The 22,454-nt window shown below is 44.1% G+C and overlaps 1 protein-coding gene across 1 annotated transcript in view; it reads right to left on the bottom strand.

The window, feature by feature from the left end:
• LOC140202916 (uncharacterized) overlaps positions 1-693 on the bottom strand; it is a 29,234-nt gene extending 28,541 nt beyond the window's left edge. The window contains exon 1 of the mRNA XM_072268504.1: positions 451-693. The gene's annotated coding sequence lies outside the window, so the exon portion shown is untranslated. The remainder of the gene's footprint in view (positions 1-450) is intronic.
• Between the last annotated feature and the right edge of the window lie 21,761 nt (positions 694-22,454).

Genomic DNA, 22,454 nt, shown 5'->3' with positions numbered 1-22,454 from the left:
TTCCAATGACAGGGAGCTGCCCCTTGGTCTGCGCGGGTCCTTCCCGGGACTATATCGCCAACCTCAGGGTTGACTCTCAGAGGCTTTTCCCGTCGCTCCCCCGAAGCCGAAGGGCGAGACGTCTTAACGACGGGATAGTATCTCGACTGCTTTAACGAATACATTCTGATAGTGGCGTGTCTAGCTTGGTCTATTCCGGGCAGGATCTAGGGAGGGTATCGATCTCTCAAACCAGAGGCGTAAAGACAGGGAAACCCCAAAGCTGGCTATAAAGCACAGAATCCCCCCAAAAAATGTGTGTTTTAAAATTAGCACCTTACTGAACAATAACGCAACGTACTGCTCGCTCTGATTAATTTCCGTGTAAAACATTGAATGAAATCCTAGGTTTCCCACAGCGTAGGCAACTACACCCCACGACCCCCTCGCCGCAACGGACCGGACGTGTACCTTTGAGTAAGTGGCCGAGCTCCCTCTCCAGGTGTGTCCGTTCGCAGACTGGTCTTGTTTGAGGAAGTTGAAATGTTCAAAAAATAGTTAGCTGTGCAAAGGAGATTTACATATTGACTTCCCTCTCTAAGCCGTGCCAAGCTACGCACATAGCCACTTGAGTCAATGTATTATGTTGCTGAGTTTAGGGATTTAACTCTTAGTGTGCCTTCCACCCCGAGTGCAGAGTGGTACAGCTCAGTCAACGCAGCGTAGGAGTTGATCTTCAGGAGTTAAAGACATTTGTGGGAACTTCCCTAAAGCCAGAGAGTAGGTTGGAGTTCACTTCCACTTTGACAGATCGATGACTAATTCAGAGTACGTAAATGTTGACTGGAAATTACAGACCACGCTCCGAGCCCTTACCATAATGCAAATGATTCACTCCGGACCAACACCTCCTGAGCCTTTGTTTTAAGTCAATTCCCTCAAGGACTGTCCGGACAGACAGAGGAATTCCACGTTCGGCTATTCCATGAGCGATACACCGCTCCCGTATAGCGCCTTGCTATTCACAATCACAATTCCCTTATTTACACAACACTGAAGATGGTTCGGCCCATTGAGTATGTGCCAGATCTCAGAGCAATCCCATGAATTCCATTGCCTCACAGAGGAATCCCAGCCAGCCCATTTCCTCCCACTCGCCCACCATTCTCTTGCCACCTATCTATACTGGGGCCAAATTGCTGTCTTTTGTGGTGTGGGGAGGAGGGAATGGTAACACCCAGAGGAAGCCCACGTGGTCGGTCACAGGAGAACGTGCAAACTCTACACAAACACCACCCGAGGCCAGGATTGATCATGGAGCTTTGTAGCAGTGCTAACTACTTCCCATCGATCTGAGTTGTGTTGAAACAGAAGTCAGTGATGTAGAACAAGCACAGAACAGCACGGCACAGGAGCAGGCCATTCGGCCCACAATGTTGTGCTGACCCAGCTAACAAGCAAATCAAAAACACCCAAACACGAATCGCTCCTACCTACACCATGTCCATATCCCTCCATCTTCCTCGCATCCATGTGCCTATCCAAACGCCTCCAACCCCTCTAATGTTTTACCTCGACCACCATACCAGGCAGCGCACACCACTCTGAGTAAAAAACTTAACCCTCTGATTCCACTCGCACCTTCTACCCTGGGAAACAGATGCTCTCTGCCCTCATCATCTTGTAAACCTCTATCAGATCTCCCCTCAGCTCCAGAGAAAACAACCCAAGTTTATCCAGCCTCTTGTGATAGCACACGCCCTCTAAGCCAGACAGCATCCTTGTAAACCTCTTCTGCACCCTCTCCAAAGCCTCAACATCCTTCCAATGGTGGGGCGACCAGAACTGTACGCACTACTCCAGACGTCTGTTGCAATCTCTAGTTGGATTCCTCCTCTCTCAACGTGGCACCCACCCTGACATCAGTTGCATCCCTCATTTGAAACCCTAGCATTTGATCGTGAATTATTCATCTGCTCCCCAATTCTCCCATGTCGACTCTTCTGATTTTATCTGATGACACCCCCTTGAGTCATCTTGTGACATTCTTCTTCACTAAAGGCACAGTCTGCGTAAACAGGAGCAATAGTGAACTTCACGAACCCAGTGCATCTGCATGACCTGGTCACTCGGTAACACGGAAGTACAAGCAACTGCAGATGCTGGAATCCGGAGCAAATAGCAAACTGCTGGAGAAGCTCGCCAGGTCAGGCACCATCAGGAACTATTGCCCTGGTCCTTGTAGAAAGGGGTTAGAAGAATATGGTCTGAACATGGGCACATTGTGGGAATTTTGATTGGAATGGACCAGTTGGGCTGAAGACCTTCATTCCAAATTCTACGACTTTATGACTCTACCTCTCTTCCTCCAAAGATTCTGCTCGACCTGCTGACTTCTTCCAGCAGTTTGTTTTTTGCAATCATTCAAATACTTGCAATATAAATTAATATTTAACAAGGATCAAGTTTGTCTAATTGGTGAACAGGTTAATGAGACGCAGCTCACTTTTACTGCTCCAGGAATTTCACCCACTGCTGAAGTAGAAGGTAAGCTCTGATGAAGTATCGAGTGATATGGTTTTTCGCAGACACACCCAGTCATTCACACGTAATTCAGAAAATAGATTATTAACCTGAACTGCCTTCAACTGCCAAAGGGCTGATATGTGTCTGGGGGTTGCACTGGAGTGATCTTGCCTCATTCTATAGGCAGTGATGCCCCTATCACTCTGAAAATCACCCCTGATTTTCCACACTTCCCATATTTTCTAATGACACAAATGTGGCCAGTCTGCCCATCAGATTCATGTCAGCTCACAGATAAACCATTCTCTTTTCCTTGTCACCTATTCTTCCCACATTCCCACCAACTCTCATCAGAGTCTACCACGGCAGGGGCAGTATACAGTGAACAATTAACCTATCTGGTCACAGGGAGATCGTGTCGAAACTCCGCACAGCACCCAAAAGCAGGATTGGTCCCGGGTCAGCTGAGGTGTGCGGTGCCAGTTCCACTGCCCACTGCTCCTTATAGATCAATCTGTTGTAGTGGTGCTGGGTTCCTGACGTGCGGTTCTATTGAGTAATGACGTGTGCCCGTGTGTGTGTGCTGTGTATGTCTATGTGCATTAGTGAGTATGTGTGCTTGTATTTGAGCATCTGTGTGAGTATACATCTTTGTGTATATGCATATGTGTGTGTGGCTGTTTGTGTTCTTACTAATATTTTATATCTGCTTGTATATGGGAGGACTAAGCCTCGGTATTGCCTAGCGGGCAATGGGGCCGGTGGAGAGGTGATCTCGGTGGGCTATATACATCCACATTCTGTGTCGCTGTCTTTCTACTAATATTCTATCTGTGCCTGTGTATGCGAGGACTGGCCTCTGAGCTGTGGTATTCTCCTAGTGGGCATTGGGGCAGCTCGACAGATGGCCTCGGTGCGCTGGGGGTTTCGGACGATGTATTCTGTGTCTTTGTACATTTCTGATATTCTAAATGAGTTTGTTGGCTTGTATGTACGAGGACTGGGCATCAGGCTGCAGTGTCGCGGGGGTGGGGGTGGGGGCGTTGGTACTCTTTTATTCCGTGAATGTGTTCTTGCGTGTGACTGTTGGTAATGTGTTTTAGCTCCTTGACCCCGTGGTAACTTGTTTGGCTGTACTCATGAACATTCATTATGGCTGATTCACAATTAAACTTGAATATGCGTGTGTGTGTGTGTGTGTGTGTGTGTGTGTGTGTACATGGGTATGCTTTTATGTTTATGCTTGTGTGTGTTTGTATCTGTGAGCCCATGTTTGTGTGTCTGCAGCTTTGTCTTTGTCTCTGTGTTTATGTTTGTCTATGTGTCATCTATACTTGTGTGTACACGTGTGTGTTTTTGTGTTGAGGGTCTGCATGGTTTTGCTCCAATCTGCCTGACTGGGGGATGCAGGGATGGAAATGGCATGAGGTACATGTGCTCAGCTGGTTTCTACCTTTAACCAAGTCCATTCCAGAGCGTAGAGGCTGAAACGTAATCGATGTCTAAATAGAAACATAGAAACATAGAAAATAGGTACAGGAGTAGGCCATTCGGCCCCTCAAGCCTGCACCGCCATTTATTATGATCATGGCTGATCATCCAACTCAGAACCCCGCCCCAGCCTTCCCTCCATACACCCTGACCCCCGTAGCCACAAGGGCCATATCTAACTCCCTCTTAAATATAGCCAATGAACTGGCCTCAACTGTTTCCTATGGCAGAGAATTCCACAGATTCACCACTCTTTGTGTGAAGAAGTTTTTCCTAATCTCGGTCCTAAAAGGCTTCCCCTCTATCCTCAAACTGTGGCCCCTCGTTCTGGACTTCCCCAACATCAGGAACAATCTTCCTGCATCTAGCCTGTCCAATCCCTTTAGGATCTTATATGTTTCAATCAGATCCCCCCTCAATCTTCTAAATTCCAACGAGTACAAGCCCAGTTCATCCAGTCTTTCTTCATATGAAAGTCCTGTCATCCCAGGAATCAATCTGGTGAACCTTCTTTGTACTCCCTCTATGGCAAAGATGTCTTTCCTCAGATTAGGGGACCAAAACTGCACACAATACTCCAGGTGTGGTCTCACCAAGGCCTTGTACAACTGCAGTAGTACCTCCCTGCTCCTGTACTCGAATCCTCTCGCTATAAATGCCAGCATACCATTCGCCTTTTTCACCGCCTGCTGTACCTGCATGCCCACTTTCAATGACTGGTGTATAATGACACCCAGGTCTCATTGCGCCTCCCCTTTTCCTAATCGGCCACCATTCAGATAATAATCTGTTTTCCTACTTTTGCCACCAAAGTGGATAACTTCACATTTATCCACATTAAATTGCATCTGCCATGAATTTGCCCACTCACCCAACCTATCCAAGTCACCCTGCATCATCTTAGCATCCTCCTCACAGCTAACACTGCCGCCCAGCTTCGTGTCATCCGCAAACTTGGAGATGCTGCATTTAATTCCCTCATCCAAGTCATTAATATATATTGTAAACAACTGGGGTCCCAGCACTGAGACTTGCGGTACCCCACTAGTCACCGCCTGCCATTCTGAAAAGGTCCCGTATATTCCCACTCTTTGCTTCCTGTCTGCTAACCAACTCTCCACCCACACCAATACCTTACCCCCAATACCGTGTGCTTTAAGTTTGCACACTAATCTCCTGTGTGGGACCTTGTCAAAAGCCTTCTGAAAATCCAAATATACCACATCCACTGGTTCTCCCCTATCCACTCTACTAGTTACATCCTCAAAAAATTCTATGAGATTCGTCGGACATGATTTTCCTTTCACAAATCCATGCTGACTTTGTCCGATCATTTCACCGCTTTCCAAATGTGCTGTTATCACATCCTTGATAACTGACTCCAGCAGTTTCCCCACCACCGACGTTAGGCTAACCGGTCTATAATTCCCCGGTTTCTCTCTCCCTCCTTTTTTAAAAAGTGGAGTTACATTAGCCACCCTCCAATCCTCAGAAACTAGTCCAGAATCTAAAGAGTTTTGTAAAATTATCACTAATGCATCCACTATTTCTTGGGCTACTTCCTTAAGCACCTTGGGATGCAGACCATCTAGCCCTGGGGATTTATCTGCCTTCAATTCCTTCAATTTACCTAACACCACTTCCCTACTAACATGTATTTCGCTCAGTTCCTCCATCTCACTGGACCCTCTGTCCCCTACTATTTCTGGAAGATTATTTATGTCCTCCTTAGTGAAGACAGAACCAAAGTAATTATTCAATTGGTCTGCCATGTCCTTGCTCCCCATAATCAATTCACCTGTTTCTGTCTGCAGGGGACCTACATTTGTCTTTACCAGTCTTTTCCTTTTTACATATCTATAAAAGCTTTTACAGTCAGTTTTTATGTTTCCTGCCAGTTTTCTCTCATAATCTTTTTTCCCCTTCCTAATTAAGCCCTTTGTCCTCCTCTGCTGAACTCTGAATTTCTCCCAGTCCTCAGGTGAGCCACTTTCTCCGGCTAATTTGTATGCTTCTTCTTTGGAATTGATACTATCCCTAATTTCTCTTGTCAGCCACGGGTGCACTACCTTCTTTGATTTATTCTTTTGCCAAACTGGGATGAACAATTGTTGTAGTTCATCCATGCGATCTTTAAATGCTTGCCATTGCATATCCACCGTCAACCCTTTAAGTGTCATTTGCCAGTCTATCTTAGCTAATTCACGTCTCATACCTTCAAAGTTACCCCTCTTTAAGTTCAGAACCTTTGTTTCTGAATTAACTAAGTCATCTTAATGAAGAATTCTACCATATTATGGTCACTCTCACCCAAGGGGCCTCTCACGACAAGATTGCTAATTAACCCTTCCTCATTGCTCAAAACCCAATCCAGAATAGCCTGCTCTCTAGTTGGTTCCTCGACATGTTGGTTCAAAAAACCATCCCGCATACATTCCAAGAAATCCTCTTCCTCAGCACCCTTACCAATTTGGTTCACCCAATCTACATGTAGATTGAAGTCACCTATTATAACTGCTGTTCCTTTATTGCACACATTTCTAATTTCCTGTTTAATACCATCTCTGACCTCACTACTACTGTTAGGTGGCCTGTACACAACTCCCACCAGCGTCTTCTGCCCCTTAGTGTTACGCAGCTCTACCCATATCGATTCCACATCTACCCGGCTTATGTCCTTCCTTTCTATTGCATTAATCTCTTCTTTAACCAGCAACGCCACCCCACCTCCCCTTCCTTCATGTCTATCCCTCCTGAACATCGAATATCTCTGAACGTTGAGCTCCCATCCCTGAGTCCGTTCACCTGAGACCTGGCTCGGCATTGGGCCTCTATTTGTAGTTTAGTGACACGTGACATATGTAGAGCTCAACCAAAGAGTGTGTATGTGTGTGTGTGTGTGTGTACATGTTCCAGGACACTTCACAACTTGTTTCTGGGACGTTCCAAGACATTATTGCAACTCATGGCACACTATGATGAAACAGTGGAACAGTATTTTCTGTTCCTTTGATCAAATGGCGCAATCCAAACTATGGACTCTTATTTCCTTCAACAGCTTTTGCAAGACAATGTGTGGTGAAGATAAATTTTATTTCTTCTATCAGTGCACGCTGAGGTAACCCATGGACAAAAATGCTTTGCTTCAAACCATTTCAACAGCTATCAGGCAATACTAAAAAGCCATCCAATTCTTTCTCAGAATATTCAATAACTGACCCACTTGCGCACTCGGAGTGGTGCATTATGATGCTGTGTTCTGCAGCCATGCTGCACGGTACACCTGCAGGCTGGGTCTTGTTCATCTCTATTGACACCAGGCTAATAGACAAAACCTCTTCCACTGCACCCATGTGTTGTGAGTGGCGTTCTTCCATACTCTTGCTTTGTAATTCCTTTGCTATCACTCTTTGCATCTTCATTTAATGCAGCCTTGGTTAGCACACAGGTCATCTTCAATTCAGGACTGTGTTTGAATCAGTCCATTCAATTAATGCCTGCCTCAGAATTGGGCATCTTTATGGAAAATCACCTACTGCCTGTAAAGGAGGAATTTTACTTTCCAAGTATGGCGTGGCCTCTTTGTGAAGTTGGCTCAATGTCGATGTTGAATTTTGACGTGGAGGCTATGGAACCATGGTCATGGTCATTGGAGGAAGGATGGATCACCTCTGTCCTCAGTGTTTGAACAGCAGATCAGTACCAGTGACTTGTAATCAGTAACTAGTGTGTCTTCTCAGCAAGTTTAGTCACCGTAATTCACTAAAGAAAAGTTGGCTTCTGAAACCAGACCAGTAACGTTCAGGTCTGGTGATCAAGTAAGATACACGAGGTCAAGGTATGACCATCTCACATGGAAGAGGCAATCCTGGACCAAAGTTGAAACACTGAGGGGTGCTTGACAGCCGTGCCCACAAAATGAAACCAAATAGCCTAGGTGAGAACGCAGTTTTGCTCCCAGATAATTTCTCTTTGACTGTCAAAACATGGAGTCATCTTCCACAGACGCTCTGATTTCAGTCTCTGAAGCCGACACGAGAGCGTCTTCAGGAAAGTGAGACCGTGGAAAGAATTTGGCCCAGAAGGAGTACCTTGCCAAATATTAAAGACCTGTGCTGATTAACTGGCTGGAGTGTTCAATGAGATCTTTAACCTCTTGCTTCGGCTGTCTGAGGTACCCACCTCCTTCAAGCAGGCTTCAATTATACTGGTGCCTAAGAAGAACGTGGTAACCTACCTCAATTACTATCATCCAGTAGCACTTACATTCACTGTAACTATTCCCACAACCTATGGACTCACTTTCAGGGACTATTCAACTCATGTTCTTGAAACTTGTTGCTTACTTATTTATTTTTAATCTTTTACTTGTTTTTTGTTGTTTCTTTGTACTTACTGTGAATGTCCGCAAGAAAATGATTCTCAACGATGTATTTGGTGAAATATGTGTATGTACTTTGATAATGAATTGACTTTGAACTCCAAAACTTTCTTACTAGCGAGGCTGGGTAGAAATTTGGCATGGTATTTGATCAACTCAGGAACATTTTGTGGTTTTCTGGACTGGTGGTCACCCACCTCTTTTCCTTAATTGGTTGGAGCCTGCTTTCCATGATGTGTAGACATAAATAACTCCCTTCCTTTTGCACTTCTGTCAGCCTGAGAACACATCGACATTCTCAAGGACTATTCCAAGAATTCAAGTTTTTTACTCCTTTATGATGTTTACAAATGTTAAATCATAGTCATCTGGAATACATCTGCTGATGATTTTATGCCAAATAACATCTTGTATTAATTGTTTATCAAATACCATTGGCTGCCTTTGGCTAAGTTATGATGTGAACGGGTGTGAGACAGATCTAATCCAAAGAAGGTGTTCACTTCTGACAATTCAGCTTGCAAACCTTGAGATGATGGCTAGAAGTATGATTCATGAGCAACTGCTCTATCGGGATCACAAATAATCCTCACAGAAGTCAGTCTTACACTCTGCAGACACTGGTGATTGCAGAATCTGGACTCAGGAGCAGGGAGGAGCTCAGCAAGTTGAGCAGCATCTGTGGGGGTCAACATTTCAGATCGAAACCCTATCCTGTCCTGATGCAAGGTTTCATCCAGATTATACATTACCCTCCAGATGCAGCCTGATTTGCTGAGTTCCTCCAGTGCCTTTAGTTTCATACTTCACTCCAATCTCCCCTTTTTCTACCTGGTCTTTTCGTTCACTTTGTTTGGTCTGGAGTTACAGGAGATCGGTTTGCTCTTCAATCTACTATTCATGCCTTAATTTCTAAAACATATCTTTATATTTAGTTCTTTTCCAGTGTATATGACTCCAGAAGAAGATGGCAGAGTTGGTCATTGACACGTCACTTATAATCGATACCCGTACCCAGCTGGAAGCCGAGAAGAGTTTATTCATATCTTTATATTATTCTGAAATCTCCCTTGAACATGATTATGATGCATTTAAAAATATTCTCAATTCCCTCAGCTAATCTCACAGGAGCAGTGTTTATCTGCTTAATCACATAACCAACAAGTAGAGTTGGTAGCCTTCCCTCTGCCCTTACAGAGCACTACGCACTCTATTTGTCCCAGTCTGTTCCGAGTCTCATTAGAATCCGTCCTCCTTTAGCTGCTTCTTGCTTATGGCACTTCTGAAACTTTTGGTTATATGTATAGTTATTGATTAGCCAATATTAATACCTTGATTATTGATCACTCCATTTGAAATTACCGCTTACTTTCTGATTAGCACAAACGGCATACACACTGGCTTCACATTGTTTAGCTTCTCAAATGTTATCTAAACCATGTTTCTAGGGTTTATGTTGTGAATATTTGTCTTTCAGTGGGACATTGGCTGGCTGCCAGTATTTTTGGCTTGTTATACTCTGTTTAACAGCTGTGTCCTGCCTTACTACAATTAAGGCATCTTGTTTCTCAGAAATGACATAACATGCTGAATTATTTCAGAGAAATGAGAAAAGGGTTACTGCCAAGTTACTCTTATACGTCTTATGTTTATCATTGGAGTTGGAACATAGAACATAAAACCTTACAGCAGAGTATAGGCCCTTTGGCCCATTATGTTGTACTGAGCTTTTAAGACCATAAAACCATAAGATATAGGAACAGAATTAGGCTATTTGGCCCATCGAGTCTGCTCTGCCATTTCATCATGACTGATCCAATTTTCCTCTCAGTCCCAATCTCCTGCCTTCTCCCTGAATCCCTTCATGCCCTGACCAATCAAATATCAATCAACTTCTGCCTTAAATATACATACAGATTTGACCTCCACAGCTGCCTGTGGCAAAGAATTCCACAGATTCACCATTATCTGGCTGAAGAAATTCCTCCTCACTTCCGTTCTTAAAGGACACCCCTCTATTCTGAGGCTGTGTCCTCTGGTCTTAGACTCTCTCACCATAGGAAACCTCTCCACATCCACTCTATCGAGGCCTTTCAACATTCGATAAGTTTCAATTAGGTCTCTCTTCATTCTTTTGAATTCTAGTGAATACAGGCCCAAGACCATCAAAACGCTCTTCATATGACAAGCCATTCAGTCCTGGAATCATTGCGGTGAATCCCCTTTGAACAGTCTCCAATGTCAGCACATCCTTTCTAAGATAAGGGGAAAGTCTCACTATTACATCACATTCAACCAACTCTAAGACCAATCTGACCCTTCCCTCCCACATAGTCCTTCATTTTTCTATCATTCCATGTGCCTGTCGAGGAGCCTCTTAAACGTCCCTAATATATCTTCCTTTATCACCTCCCCTGACAGGGCCTTCCATGCACTCACCACTTTCTGTGTAAAAAACCTACCTCTGATATCATATAATCATATAACAATTACAGCACAGAAACAGGCCATCTTGGCCCTTCTAGTCTGTGCCGAACACTTACTCTCACCTAGCCCCATCGACCTGTACTCAGCCCATAACCCTCCATTCCTTTCCTGTCCATATATCTATCCAATTTAACTTTAAATGACAATATTGAACCTGCCTCAACCACTTCTGCTGGAAGCTCGTTCCACACAGCTACCACTCTCTGAGTAAAGAAGTTCCCCCTCATGTTACCCCTAAACTTTTGCCCTTTAACTCTCAACTCATGTCCTTTTGGTTGAATCTCCCCCACTCTCAATGGAAAAAGCCTATCCCTGCTATCCTTTCCTCCAATCACGTTAAAATCATGCCCCCTTGTATTAGCCATTTCCAGCTTGGGTAAAAGTCTCTTTCCATCCACTCAGTCTGTGACTCTTATCATGTTGTACATCTCTACCTAGTCACCTCTCATTCTCCTTCGCCAAACCAGGTGACATCCTGGTAACTTTCCTCTGCCCACTCTCTAAAGTGTCCACATCCTCCCTATAATGAAATGACCAGAACTGAGCACAATACTCCAAGTGTGGTTTAACCAGAGCTTTATAGAGTTGCAACATTAACTTGTTGCTCTTGAACTCAGTCCTCCAACTACTGAAGGACAACACACCATACCTCTTCTTAACCACCCTATCAAGTTGCGTGGCAACGTTGAGAGACCAATGGATGTGGACCAACACCTTTGTTTTGCTGTTGGTCCCTAACGTGGGTTTAGATTAAATTTCTTCATATTTTTAAAGGCTTATTATGTCTATTTTGAACAATAAATCTAGCCTGCTCAATACCTTGAACAGGATGGGTCATCTGCTTGCCCACAGACAAACTTAGCTCCCAGTGTGTGACCTAAGATGCCATGTTAAGATAGATGTGCAGAGAAAGCTCAGAGAAGAGCACAGATGGATTATTCAGCTACAATTGCAATCAATAGCCTGTAATTTCCATTTTGGATTTGAACCCGTACGACCTGCCATTTTTGTGGTGTGAATTGAAGTCCCGAAGGTGCAAGATGGTTGTAGTGTAGTGTGCACAGGCTAAGTCGAGGCGGCTTGGCCCGGGCATGAGAGTGGAGAATGAGCCAATGTTTGGCCATTTCTGGAGTGGACTTGGAGGTGACTCGATGTGGCAAACCCGAGGCAAGGCAGAGTTGAGGTGGAGCCCTGGCCCGAGAGCAAGTTTGATTGATTTGAGTGCCGGGCCGAATTGGAAAGATCCATTACAGGTCAAATCAAGGCAGCTGGGCTCGGGGTCCGAGAGCGTGTTGAGGCGGCAAGGTCCAGGTCTGAGCACAAGGACCAGCTTGAGGTCTGGACAATTTAAACGCCGGGCCTGATTGAAAAGATCGGGGTGCCGGGGCCAGAGACAGCAGACAGGCTGGTTCAGCTCGCTGCTCTGTGAGGATTACTCATTCCTGTGCTGAACTGAGCCTAGGCCTTCAGCGAACAGGCCCCTGAATTGGGTGCTGCTGTGTCTCACTTCCCTTCCCAATGCTATTTGCTTACTTTTACTGTTTTCATGGCTCGTTTTTTTGCCTGCACATTGGGTGTGTGACTGTCTTTTTTAATGGGTTCTATTGGGTTTCCGTGTTCTTGTGGCTGCCTGTAAGGAGATGAATCTCAAGGTATGTATATAGTATACATACTTTGATAATAAATGAACTTTGAAGTAGCCTCCTACAGCCAGGAACCAGCCCAACTGAAATTGTTAATTTCCTTTCTACAATTTGGGGATTGTCGGGAGTTTCATTTGTGATTTCTGATCATCTTCTGGTTCTTTTCCTGCTGAAGCTGACTGCCAAGAGAATAATGTGTAACATGTATGAACAGATATTTGCAAGCTGTGCAGTCAGGCATTGCATTCCCAGAATGTGGACGCACCCATAGAAATTAGAGCAGGAAAAACACATCGAGTGGTGCAATCCGTTTTCCAGTGCTTGATTTAGAAGCTGGAGGGTGAAAGAAACAACATTCCAGCTTAGTCAATCAGTCTCCTTTGAGTGATTAACTTGTTCCACTTTCTGGTGGATTTTCCATTGTGTTCATATATAATGCCAGCCTAATGCACACAGCCCGGAAAAAATAATGTTTTTTTTTTAAATTGAAGAATGTACAACAATGCAGCCCCTACATTACAGAATGTAGCTGGAAAATATCTTAGATATTTTAAATCAGCAGAAACAAGGCAACAAAGTGGATTTTTCCATTTCAAATGTATATATTATTCAGAATAACATGTACAATAGGTACAATGAATTAAAGACACAAACAAATAAATGAAATCACCATATCAAAGAAACATAGAAACATAAAAAATCTACGGCAAAATACAGGCCCTTCGGCCCACAAAGCTGTGCTGAACATGTCCTTACCTTAGAACTACCTAGGCTTACCCATAGTCCTCGATTTTTCTAAGCTCCATATATCTATCCAGGAGTCTCTTAAAAGACCCTATTGTTTCCACCTCCACCACTGCCGCTGGCAGCCCATTCCACGCACTCACCACTTTCTGCGTAAAAAAACTTACCCCTGACATCTCCTCTGTACCTATTTCCAAGCATCTTAAAACTATGCCCTCTTATGGTAGCCATTTCAGCCCAGGGAAAAAGCCTCTGACTATCCACACGATCAATGCCTCTCATTATCCTGTACACCTGTATCAGGCCACCTCTCATCCTCCATCGCTCCAAGGAGAAAAGGCCGAGTTCACTCAACCTATTCTCATAAGGCATGCTCCCCAGTCCAGGCAACATCCTTTTAAATCTCCTCTGCACTCTTCCTATGGTTTCCACGTCCTTCCTGTAGTGAGACAACCAGAACTGAGCACAGTACTCCAAGTGGGGTTTGACCAGGGTCCTATATAGCTGCAACATTACTTCTCGGCTCTTAAACTCAATCCCATGATTGATGAAGGCCAATGCACTGTATGCTGCCTTAACCACAGAGTCAACCTGTGTAGCAGCTTTGAGTGTCCGATGGACTCTGACCCCAAGATCCCTCTGATCCTCCACACTGTCAAGAGTCTTACCATTAATACTATATTCTGCCATCATATTTGTCCTACCAAAATGAACCACCTCACACTTATCTGGGTTGAACTCCATCTGCCACTTCTCAGCCCAGCTTTTTGCATCCTATCAATGTCCCGCTGTAACCTCTGACAGCCTTCCACACTATCCACAACACCCCAACCTTTGTGTCATCAGCAAATTTACTAACCCATCCCTCCACTTCCTCATCCAGGTCATTTATAAAAATCACAAAGAGTAGGGGTCCCAGAACAGATCCCTGAGGCACACCACTGGTCACTGACCTCCATGCAGAATATGACCCGTCTACAACCACTCTTTGCTTTCTGTGGGCAAGCCAGTTCTGGATCCACAAAGCGATGTCCCCTTGGATCTCATGCCTCCTTGCTTTCTCAATAAGCCTTGCATAGGATACCTTATCAAATGCCTTGCTGAAATCCATATACACTACATCTATGGCTCTACCTTCATCACTGTGTTTAGTCACATCCTCAAAAAGTTCAATCAGGCTCATAAGGCACGACCTGCCTTTGACAAAGTCATGTGGACTATATTTCTGAACATTCATCGTATCATCAAATCAATGCATTCTAATACAGTGCACTGCTCTACTCTCTCTAAACTTATGACTGTGTGGCTAGGCACAGCTCAAATGCCATCGGTAAATTCACCGATGACGCCACTGTTGTCTCAAATGGCAATGAGGAGGTGAACAGCAGGAAGACAGATTGGATGGTTGAGTGGTGTCGCAGCAACAACCTCGTACTCAGCATCAGCAGGAACAAGGAATTCATTGTGAATTTCAGGAAGGGGAAGTCAGGTGAAACTACACCAGTCCCCGTTGAGAGGTCAGTGGTCAAAGGGTGAACAGCTTTGAATCAGAATCTCAGAGATCTATCCTGAGCACAACACAAAGACAGGCCAGCGGCTATACTTCATTTGGAGTTTGAGGAGATTTGGTATGTCAGCAAATACTCCAGCAAATTTCAACAGATATACCTTGGGGAGCATTCTGACTGGTTGTGTCACTGGTTTAAAGCCTTCAAAGTGCTGGATCGAAAGAGACTGCAGATGGTTGCAGATTCAACCAGCTCCATCACGGACACAAATGTCCCTACCATGAAGGACATCTCCAAGAGGTGATGCCTCAAGAAGGTGGCATCCATTGGGGAGGAGATGCAGGAGGCTGAAGGCCCACAATCAACATTTTAGGAACGGCTTCTTGCCCTTCACCAGCAGAATTATGAATGATCCACAGACACTGCCTCACTAATCCTCTTGTTTTACTCTTTTTATTTTTTTATAGTTTGTAATTTGCAGTAATTTTTAAGACCATAAGACCATAAGACAGAGGAGCAGAATTAGGCCATTTGGCCCATTGAGCCTGCTCCGACATTTCATCATGGCTGATCCAGTTTTCCTTTCAGCCCCAATCTTCTGCCTTCTCCCTATATCCCGTCATGCCCTGACCAATCAAGAATCTATCAACCTCCACCTTAAATATACATTAAGATTTGGCCTCCTCAGCTGCCTGTGGCAAAGAATTCCACAGATTCACCACTGTCTGGCTAAAGAAATTCTTCCTCATCTCTGTTCTAAAAGGACACCACTCTATTCTGAGGCTGTGTCCTCTGGTCTTAGACTCTCCCACCATAGGAAACATCCTCTCTACATCCACTCTATCAAGGCCTTTCACCATTCAGTAGGTTTCAATTAGGTCACCCCTCATTCTTCTGAATTCCAGTGAATACAGGCCCAGAGCCATCAGACACTCTTCATATGACAAGCTGTTTAATCCTGGAATCATTTTCGTGAACTTCTTCTGAACCTTCTCCAGTTTCAGCATGTCCTTTCTAAGTTAAGGGGCCCAAAACTGGTCACAATGGTCTAAGTGAGGCCCCACCAGTGCTTTATAAAGTCTCAACATTACATCCTTTTGTTTCTATTCTAGTTGTCCTAAAATGAATGCTCACATCACATTTGCCTTCCTTACCACAGACACAACCTGCAAATTAACCTTTTGGGAATCCTGCACAAGGACTCCCAAATCCCTTTGCACCTCAGATTTTTGTATTTTCTAGAAAATAGTCAACCCTTTCATTTCTTCTACCAAACTGCACTTCCAAACACTGTATTCCATCTGTCACTTCTTTACCCATTTTTCTAATTTGTCCAAGTCCTTCTGTAGCCTCTCAACTTCCTCAGTACTACCTGCCTCTCCACCTATCTTTGTATTGTCCGCAAACTTTACAGCAAATCCTTCAAATTCCATCATCCAAATCATTGACATATAACATAAAAAGTATCAGTCCCAACACAGACCCCTGTGGAGCACCACTAGTCACCGGCAGCCCATCAGAAAAGTCTTCCTTTATTCCCACTCTTTGCCTCCTGCCAATCAGCCACTGCTTTATCTGTGCTAGAATCTTTCCTGTACTACCATGGGCTCATAGTTTGTTAAGTAGCCTCATGTGTGGCACCTTGTCAAAGGCCTTCTGAAAGTCCAAGTACACAACATCAAGTGATTCTCCTTTGTCTATCCTGCTTGTTATTTCTACAAAGAATTCTAACAGATTTGTCAGGCAAGATTTTCCCTTGAGGAAACCTTGCTGACTATGGCCTATTTTATCATGTGCCTTCAAGTACCCCAAAACCACATCCTTAACAATTAACTCTAACATCTTTCCCACCACTGAGGTTAGACTAACTGGCCTGTAATTTCCTTTCCTCTGTCTCTCTCCCTTCATGAAGAGTGGAGTAACACTTGCAATTTTCTAGTCTTTTGGAACCATTCTAGAACCTAATGCTTCTTGAAAGATTATACTAATGCCTCCATAATTGCTTCAGCCTCCTCTTTCAGAACCCTGGGATATACACCATCTGGTCCAGGTGACTTAGCTACCTTCAGGCCTTTCAGTTTCCCAAGAACCTTCTCTCTAGTAATGGTAACTTCACACACTTCATGACCCCTAACACCTGGAATTTCCACCATACTGCTAGTGTCTTCCACAGTGAAGACTGATGCAAAATACTTATTCAGTCCACCCACAATTTCTTTGTCCCCCATTACTACCTCTCTAGCATTGTTTTCTAGTGGTCTGATATCCAGTCTCGCTTGTCTTTTACTCTTTATATATCTGAACACACTTTTGCTGTCCTCTTTAACAGTACTGGCTAGCTTACTTTCATATTCCATCTTTACTTTCTTAAAAATGTTCAAGTTGCTTTCTGTTGGTATTTACAAATTTCCCAATCTCCAAATTTCCCACTAATTTTTGTTCTATTATATGCCTCTCTTTGGCTTTGACTTCCCAAGGTTGTGTCATCTTGCCTTGAGAGTACTTTTCCTCTTTGGGGTGTATATATCCTGTGCCTTCTGAATTGCTTCCAGAAATTCCAGCCATTGCTGCTCTGCCATCATCCCTGCCAGTGTTCTTTTCCAATCAGTTCTGGCCAACTCCTTTCTTATGCCTCTGTAATTCCCTTTTCTCCACTGTAATACTGATACATCTAACTTCAGCTTCTCCTTCTCAAATGACAGGGGGAATTGGATCAGATTATAATCACTAACCCTAAGGGTTCCTTTACTTTAAGCTCGCTAATCAACTCCACTACATTGCCCAACACTCAATCCAGAATAGCTGTTCAGCTAGTGGGCTCGACCACGAGCTGCTTTAAAAAGCCATCTCATAGGCATTCTAGAAATTACCCCTCTTGGAATCCAGCACCAACCTGATTTTCCCAATCTACCTGCATATTGAAATTTCCCATGACTATTGTAGCATTGCCTTTTTGGCATGTACTTTCTATCTTTCATTATAGACTACATCCTTACTACTGTTTGGGGGTCTGTATATAACTCCTATCAGTGTATTTTTACCCTTGCGGTATCTAGGTGCTACCCACAGTGATTCAACACCTTCTGACCCTATATCACGTCTTTTTAATGATTTGATTCCATTTTTTACCAACAGACCCATGCTGCTCCCTCTGCCTTCCTGACTGTCCTTTCGATACAATGTGTATTATTCGACATTAAGATCCCAGCTATATTCTTCTTTCAGCCATGATTCAGTGATGCCTACAAAGTCATACATCACAGTCTGCTACAAGTTCATCGACCTTATTCTGTATATTGCACACAGTCAAATATAAAACTTTCAGCCCTGTATTCACCCTTTTCGATTTTGTCCATCTTTTACATTGCAATCCTGTTGACCGCCATTTTGCTCTATCATCAGCCCCTTCATTCTAGGAGTCTCAGTACACATCGCCCCTGTTTGTAATCCAGTTACCTCATCCTCAGCACTATCACTCCGTTTCCCATCCGCCTGCCAAATTAGATTAAACCCTCCCAAGCAACCCTAGCCAACCTGCCTGCAAGAATTTTGGACTCCCTCGGAAGCAAGTGTAACCCATCCCTTTTGTACAGGTCATACCTTCCCCAGAGAAAATCCCAATGATCCAGAAATCTGAACCCTTGTCCCCTGCACCAGTTCCTCAGCCACGGATTCACCTGCCAAATCATCCTTTTCTTACCCTCACTGGCACACGGCACAGACAGCAATCCAGCGATTACTACCCTGGAGGTCCTATTTCTCAGCTTTTTACCTAACTCCCTAAAAGGACCTTCAGGACCTCCTCACCTTGTCTACCTATGTCATTGGTGCCAATATGTACCAAGATTTCTGGCTGTTCACCCTGACCTTTGAGAATGCCATCGACACAATTTGAGGCATCCCTGATCCTAGCACCAGGGAGGCAACGTACCAACCAGGTGTCTCTATCGGGCTCACAGAACCTCGTCTCTATTTCTCTGAATAAAGAGTCTCCAGTCAACGCTGCAGTCCTCGTCCCCTCTCTGCTGTTCTGAGCAACAGCACTAGATCAGTGCCAGAGACCCGGTCGTATGTTGTGAAATTTGTTGTTCTGTGGCAGCAGCACATTGCAATACATAATAATAGAACCTATACATTACAATAAATGTACATACAGAATTTTAAAAGAAGTAAATTAAATAAACAGTGCACAAAGAGAGGAAAAAAATAATGAGGTAGTGTTCATGGATTCATTTTCCATTCAGAAATTTATTAGTGGAGGAGAAGAAATTGTTTCCGAAACATTGAGTGTTTCTCTTCAGGCACCTGTACCCCCTCCTCGATGGTAGTAATGAGAAGAGGACATGTCCTGGATGATGGGAGTCCTCAATGATGGATGCCCCCTTTCTCAGGCATTGCCTTTTGAATGCTGGGGAGGCAGTGCCCATGATGGAGTAGGTTGAATTTACAACTTCCTGCAGCTTTTTCTGATCTTGTGCAGTGGCCCCTCCATTCTAGTTAGTAAAGTAACCAGTTAGAAAGCTCTCCATGATACATCTGTAGATATTTGCGAGTGTCTTTGGTGATATACCAATTTTCCTCAAATTCCTCGTGAAATATAGCCACTGTCGTGCTTTCTTTGTAACTATATCAATATATTGGGCCCATGACAGATCCTCAGAGATATTGACACCCAGAAACTTGAAAGTGCTCATCCTTTCCACTTCTGATAAGTACTACTGTGTGTTCCCTCAACTTCCCCTTTCATGAAGTCAACAATCAATTTCTTGGTCTTACTGACGTTGAGTGCTAGGTTGTTGTTGTGACACCACTCAACTGGCTGATGTATCTCACTTCTGTACGCCTCCTAGTCACCATCTGAAATTCTGCCAACAATAGTGGTGTTGTTGGCAAATTTATAGAGGACGTTTGAACTGTGCCTAGCCAAACAATTGTGGGCATTGAGAGAGTAGAGCAGTGGACTAGGCATACATCCTTGAGGTGTGCCAGTGTTGAAGGTCAGTGAGGAGGAGGTGACATTTCTAATCCATACAAACTGTGGTCTTGCAGTGAGGAAGTCAAGGGTCATGTTGCAATGCCTGCCTGAGGGTTTTGGAATTGGTTTATTATTATTACATGTACTAAAATACAGAGAAAGACCTGTTTTGCATACAGATCTAATCATTACATAGTGCATTGCGGTAGATTAAGGCAAAATAGTAAGGCAGAATAAAGTGTGAAAACTACTGAGAAAAGTGCCATGCTGGTAAATGATAAGGTGTAAGATCATAACAAAGTAGGTTGTCAGGAGTCAAAAGCCCCATCTTATTGTACAAGAGGTCCATTCCAAAGTGAGAAAACAAGCTGTCCTTGAAGTGTGTGATACGTGCTTTCAGCCTTTTGTGTCTTCTGCCCAACGGAAGAGGGGAGAAGAGAGAAAGCCCTGGGTGGGTGGGTCTTTGATCATGCTGTCTGTTTTACTAAGGCAGTGGGTAGTATAAACCAGAGTCTGTAGCTTCCTGTCCACAATTCTCTCAGTTTCTTATGGTCACGCGCCCGGAGCAGTTGCCACATCAAGTTGTTTTGCTCCCAGATAGAATACATTGATAACATAAGAAATAGGAGCAGGAGTCGGCCATCTGGCCGATGGAGCCTGCTCCACCATTCAGTAAGATCATGGCTAATCTGGCCGTGGCCCTCATCTCCACCTACCTGCCTTCTCCCAATAACTCTTAATTCCCCTACTATGCAAAAATCTATCCAGCCTTGTCTTAAATATATTTATTGAGGTAGTCTCCACTATTTCATTGGGCAGATTCACCACTCTCTGGGAAAAGCAGTTACTCCTCATCTCAGCCCAAAATCTACTCCCCCAAATCTTGAGGCTGTCTCCTAGTTCCAGTCTCACCTACCAGTGGAATCACCTTTCCTGCCTCTATCTTAACTGTCCCTTTCACAATTTATATTTCTATCAGATCTCCTCTCATTCTTCTGAATTCCAGCAATCTCGCCTCAAAGTCTAACTCCCTCATCACTGGAATCAACCTGGTGAGCCTTCCCTGCGCTGCCTCCAAAGCTGGTATATCCTTCCCCAATTAAGGAGACCAGAACTGCAGTAAGGAGAACAGAACTTACTGATAAAAAGGGTCAATGGAGACATGCTGCATTTCTTTAGCCTCCTGAGGACTGTTGCGCTTTTTCGGGTGCTGTGTCTTAAACAGGCATTCTGCTTGTTCTCTCAGATGAATGTAAAACAGTCATTCAAAGCAGTGGAGACCTGACCAATGGCATATAACATGATTAACACAAATGATTTGGTCAATATTACATCACCAGTTGCAAATTCTGGGCACATATTGGCTTCATGGTGTGGCTACATCACACGTACTTCATCTGTTGATGTATTGGGAGGAATAAAGGAATGGCTTCTTTCTCATTTACATCAAGGTAGTTTTCCACTTCACCTCATAAATTCAGCAACAAAGTAGGTCTGTAAATTTTTCATCAAATTATCAGTTTCGTTGAAGATAGGAAGCAAAGCAATAAAATGGCAGATGGCAAGGACCCACATGAAAAGATTATAGAATAAAGGGAAGTGAATTAAGTATAAACAATGACTTGACTATACTGTGGTCACTACGTTATCAGATTTTAAACATTTACTGGTGCAGAATCCAGGATATTACAAAACAAGGATCCTCTATCAACCAGAAATCCCCACCTATCTTATAACACTGCCTTCCAACAAAGAAAATAGAAACATAGAAAATAGGTGCAGGAGTAGGCCATTCAGCCCTTCGAGCCTGCACCACCATTTATTATGATCATGGCTGATCATCCAACTCAGAACCCTGCCCCAGCCTTCCCTCCATACACCCTGACCCCCGTAGCCACAAGGGCCATATCTAACTCCCTCTTAAATATAGCCAATGAACTGGCCTCAACTGTTTCCTGTGGCAGAGAATTCCACAGATTCACCACTCTCTGTGTGAAGAAGTTTTTCCTAATCTCGGTCCTAAAAGGCTTCCCCTCTATCCTCAAACTGTGGCCCCTCGTTCTGGACTTCCCCAACATCGGGAACAATCTTCCTGCATCTAGCCTGTCCAATCCCCTTAGGATCTTATACGTTTCAATCAGAACCCCCCTCAATCTTCTAAATTCCAATGAGTACAAGCCCAGTTCATCCAGTCTTTCTTCATATGAAAGTCCTGCCATCCCAGGAATCAATCTGGTGAACCTTCTTTGTACTCCCTCTATGGCAAGGATGTCTTTCCTCAGATTAGGGGACCAAAACTGCACACAATACTCCAGGTGTGGTCTCACCAAGGCCTTGTACAACTGCAGTAGTACCTCCCTGCTCCTGTACTCGAATCCTCTCGCTATAAATGCCAGCATACCATTCGCCTTTTTCACCGCCTGCTGTACCTGCATGCCCACTTTCAATGACTGGTGTATAATGACACCCAGGTCTCGTTGCACCTCCCCTTTTCCTAATCGGCCACCATTCAGATAATAATCTGTTTTCCTATTTTTGCCACCAAAGTGGATAACTTCACATTTATCCACATTAAATTGCATCTGCCATGAATTTGCCCACTCACCCAACCTATCCAGGTCACCCTGAATCCTCTTAGCATCCTCCTCACAGCTAACACTGCCACCCAGCTTCGTGTCATCCGCAAACTTGGAGATGCTGCATTTAATTCCCTCATCCAA

This window comes from Mobula birostris, chromosome 9 (genome assembly GCF_030028105.1).
Source record: "Mobula birostris isolate sMobBir1 chromosome 9, sMobBir1.hap1, whole genome shotgun sequence".
Classification (NCBI taxonomy): domain Eukaryota; kingdom Metazoa; phylum Chordata; class Chondrichthyes; order Myliobatiformes; family Myliobatidae; genus Mobula; species Mobula birostris.
Note: the sequence above shows the minus strand (reverse complement) of the source record. Positions and strands in the feature narration are given on the sequence as shown.